At 54.7% G+C, this 4670-nt stretch overlaps 1 long non-coding RNA gene across 1 annotated transcript in view; it reads right to left on the bottom strand.

Moving 5' to 3' along the window:
* Positions 1-3749, bottom strand: part of LOC125930984 (uncharacterized) — a 6983-nt gene extending 3234 nt beyond the window's left edge. Inside the window, exon 1 of the long non-coding RNA XR_007460329.1 lies at positions 3010-3749. This is a non-coding gene — a long non-coding RNA (uncharacterized LOC125930984). The remainder of the gene's footprint in view (positions 1-3009) is intronic.
* Between the last annotated feature and the right edge of the window lie 921 nt (positions 3750-4670).

Here is a 4670-nt window from a genome sequence, read left to right as displayed (position 1 = left end):
CCAACGTGGAAAGAATCCAAACGTCCTACGACCAGCACAGGTGAATGCTTAAGCAAACTGTGGCATACCGGGACCAGCAATAAAAAGGAACAAACCATTAATACCTGTGACAGCTCGGGAGGATTTCAAGGGCATTGGGCTGGGTGGGGAAAGCCAATCTCAAAAGTTCACATGCTAGGGAATGCCATTTCGATAAAATGTGTGAGGTGACAAAACTGGAGACGGGGATCAAATTAGTGGTTGCCAGGGTTAAAAATCGTGGAGGGAGTGGGTGGTTACAACCATAAGGGACAGCATGAGGGGGATCTTTGTGGCAAGGGACGGTTCTGTATCTCAATCACTGTGGACTTACACGAATGGACTTGTGATAAAGGAAGTAAAACTAGGCACAAGCAACCTCGCAATGTCAATTTCTGGGTGTAATAACAGAAGATGTTGCCATTGGGGAAACTGAGTGAGGAGTACCAGGGATCTCTTTATAGGACGGTGGCAACTCTCTTCTCTAGATATATTTCGAAACAAAAAGTTAAGAAAAGATTAAAGTGCAAAATCACTTTCTGTACTTTGACTGCATCCACATGTATTCGTATAGATAACAATCAGGAGAGCCCCAAGATTTGTATTCAGGTTAAAAAAAAAACTTAGCCATGAAGATGCTCTTTGTGTTATTATTTTGTCAATCTGTAATGAAACACTATTAAGTTGGAAAAAATTGGTTCGTGTGGCACAGATGTATATGAAAGCATGTGTGTATTCACTTATTCATTCCATAAATACTGAGTACCAAAAAAAAAAAAAAAAAAGCATCTGGCATCTTCAGCAATTTTCTGCAATTTCCCAACCTGAGATACAACAGCAACCCCCCAATTCTCAGAAAGCTGTCAGTACCCACGAGATCCCTAGCTGTTGATCCTCTAGTCCTTCTGATGATTTGTAAGCCCCTCCCTCCTCGTAGTAAATCCTTTTCTGCTTGGGAGGGAAAGGGGTACGTTGCCTGAATAATCCTGACATGGTGTGTGTGCACACAGCCTGCACCGGGGTGGGAACTCTGGAAAAGCACAAATCTGATGGCACCACTCCCCTTGCATGGGACCATGAAGGTTCCTGTGTGCCCTTCACCCTTCTGCTGGGAACTCAAGGACATCCCTCCCCATCTAGCTTCATTTCCTGCCACCCCTTGTGCCCCCTCCAAGGCAATTCCACGTCCTCTCCTTGCCTCGCTTCTGTTCTCCTTCTGCTCAGAATGCTATTCCCCGTGCCCTTCCCCTGTCTGTCTCTGGTCAGATTCTGAGGAAGCGTTTTTTTGTTTTGTTTTGTTTTTAATGTTTGTTTATTTTTGAGAGAGAGAGACAGAGCACAAGTAGAGGAGGGGCAGAGAGAGAGAGAGAGAGAAAGAGAGAGAATCAGAAGCAGGCTCCAGGCTCTGAGCTGTCAGCTGTCACACAGCACAGTGGGGCTCGAACCCGTGAAGTGTGAGGTCATGACCTGAGCCGAAGTCGGATGCTTCACCAACTGAGCCACGCAGGCGCTCCATTGGAAAAAGCATTTAAGCACATGAGTAAGGGCATGGGGAGCATGAAACATAGCAGGTGAGGAAGCAAGCAAAGTGTAGAGCCAGGGCTCCAGTGTCTGCTACGCCAGAAGCAAGGGAGCCAGGCTTTCCTACTACCGCACCCATCGCCACTGGCTGAGGGTCACCTGGGGGCCTTTGTCACTCTCTGCTCAAAGTGGCAGAACAGCTCCAGTGGCTCTAGAGAAACCTTCACAAGAAGGGTGACGAGTGAGGCTGCTAGAATGCAAAGCCCAAGGGAGCCGGGGAACGGGTGCTCAGAGATGGTCAAGGGATTCACGGGGATCTCAGCTGTGTCTGAGGTCTTGTCCCTGCACATGCAGAGCGAATGTCACCTCCTCTGCAAGCCCTCCCCGGCCAGGACTCACAATGGGAGATGGGTGGCTTGGTGGTTTGTTCAGCATGCTGGGAGCAAGCTGTGGGCCACAAAAGTACCACAATGTTAACTTTTATCGTAAGCAGGAGGCCAAAGACATCCATGAACATTGTACCTTCAGGCATCACCAACCTGAGATCAATGTTGCCGTGTGTCTCTGTCGCATGCTACAGTTTTGATTATCAGGCAGAGACGGGCTGCCTGTGACAGACCCACACACACCCTGGAATCTGGCTCTACCCACGTCCCGTACAGGACACTGCCAACTGTGGATAAAAGACAAGATCCCCAGTGGATGCCACCGCAATCCAGATGGCCGGCCAACCTTCTGTCTTCCTGAGATGGCGAGCCCTTTGAGGACGGGGGCTTGGTCAGCTTTCTCTGCACCACCCGAAACCAACATTGGAGAAAGCAGGGGTCTGATCCTTTTTCTCTTGAGTGCACGACTGAGTGCTCTCTCCAGGGTCCAACTGTTTTCAGCAGAGCAAGATGGGGAGGCTTCTGTGTGGTCCCATCTCCAAAGCCAGAGGTTGGCAGTCTCTCTTCAAGGTCTGATCCACGAAGCAGCTAGAGACCCTCACCAGCAATGCTACACCAACAGCCTTAGACAGAGAGGCGGTGGGCCCCTTCCCTGGGGGGTGGGAGGCCCTGTATTCCTCTGCCACGATCTTTTCTCCCTAGAATATTCCCTGGGCCCCTCCCATGCACAGGTGCCAAGGACACAACAGCAAACCAAAAGGACAGCCCCTTTGTGGCCATGCTCCCTCTGCCTCAGTGTCCTCAGGGATAAAGAGGAGATGATAATTTCTCCTATGTCACACAGTTACTCCTTGGGTAACAGAGTTAAAATGCATCAAGTGCTTGAACAGTGCATGTTTGGCACCTAGTAAGCGCTAAATAAAACTGCCTTGCCCTTTATTATTATTATTTATGAATAATTTTTATTTTATCACTAGCTTAGTAAATAGGGTCACCTTTGAGAGGGAGAAGCACTAGGTAGAATAAAGTAGGGGAAGGATGCAGGTTGTTGGGAGGGGAGCCGCCTTAGATGGGCAGGCCTTACCAAAGCCGTTGCGGCTGAGCGAGACCCCGAATGGTGGAGCGAGCTCCATGGAGCCCTGGAGGAAGCATGTGCAGGCAAAAGGAAGAGCCGTGCAAAGGCCCTGAGGAAGAATCGGTGTGGCCTGTCAGCCATCCTGGCTGGAGCGAGGGAATGGAGCGCACCGGAGAGGAGGCTGGCATCCCCGGAAGAGAGCGGGTCTCACGGGACCTTGAGAGCCACTGGGAGGCATGGGGAGCTCTTCTTTTTCCTGTCCCCCAGGATCGCCAGGCCTTCACCCCGAAGCCGCAGGTGAATGCCCTCTGCCTCTGGCTTCTGGGGAAGGGAAGCACATCCCCGGAGGAGCGGCTATGGATGTCCGCCTGTCTGCGTCCAGAGCCACTTGCCCAGCTCCTCGGTGGGCTTGCGCTCACCAGCACACGCTCAGTGCCAGGCCTCAGTCTGTGGAGCCGAGAGCCACCAGACCGTGTGCCCGGCGTCCGTGCCCATCTTGTCCTCACATCCCGCCCAGCAGAGGCCCACACAAGGCTCCCTGGAGGGTGGGGGCCGCGTGTGGGACCAGCGGCTGTGCCAGCCCCAGGAGGAAGGGGGAGGGGGGAGGGGCCACCAAGAGAGGGCTCTCCGGTGACGCGGGATGAGCTGGTGGAGGCAGCCCTCGGGCGGGCCCAAGTCTCGACTCTGAGCAGAGTCTAGAGACCCTCCTCCTCCCAGCACAGCCCTTCCTTCCAGAGACACTGTCTTTGTCTTTGAGAACCCCCCCCCCCCGCCCCCGCCGGCCAACTGGAGTCCCCCGGTTGCTAGGTGACGGGAACTGCAGAGAAGAGGAAGATGGCGGGGCAGAGCAGGGTCCGGTGGGCCCCCTGGCAGGGGTCCCCGAATATCCAGACGCTCCAGGGGCGCACAAACCACCCCCACCCAGCCCTGCCGGCGCTTGGGGACACACCCGCCCCACGGCAGGCAGGCTCAGATGAGCACAGACGTGCCCCCACAGAGGCACCCGGCGGCCCCCCTGTAGGATCACACCCACGCCCGTCAAAGCGAACCAAAACAATCACACGCTCACACACAAACACCCCCGCCCCCGCCCCACGCAGATCCAGACAGACGCAAAGCTCACCGCCCGCCACAGCGGGGCTGATCCACGCAGGCATACAGGTAGGGCTGCCCTACTCCTGGACGCACACACGTGAGCGGAAGGCAGGGAGGCGGTGGGCCTTCCCTTGGCCCCCTGGCCAGGGCTGGAGACACAAAGGGAGCCGCCCCCCAGGGGAGGGAAACCCGGGACACTGTCATGCTCTCGGGACACACTTGTCACCCCACCCCCCAGCCCACCCTGGACCTCCGAGGGCGTCCCCAACTGCAGAGGCCACCTTCAGCCCAAACGCAGGGCCTTGCCTAGGTGTCACCAGCCAGCTGCTCACTACGCCCCGTCTGTTCACTTATGTGTGCCTTGAATGAATACTCACTGGATGCTTGGAGACACAGCTGTGGGAGGAAAGCTACTTGCCCTGCCCGGTGACATCCACAATTTAGTGGAAAGCGAACACATCATGCTTATAACACAGGAGGCCTTGATGTAGTTTGGGGGGTGGTGGCCTGAGGAGATGACCTTCGAGCAAGGGTGGATGTGGCAGAGGTGGGGAGGTTCCACGCACATGTCAGGG

This window comes from Panthera uncia, chromosome A2, assembly GCF_023721935.1.
Source record: "Panthera uncia isolate 11264 chromosome A2, Puncia_PCG_1.0, whole genome shotgun sequence".
Classification (NCBI taxonomy): Eukaryota; Metazoa; Chordata; class Mammalia; order Carnivora; family Felidae; genus Panthera; species Panthera uncia.
The sequence above is the reverse complement of the archived record's forward strand: the minus strand, read 5'-3'. Positions and strand labels throughout refer to the sequence as shown.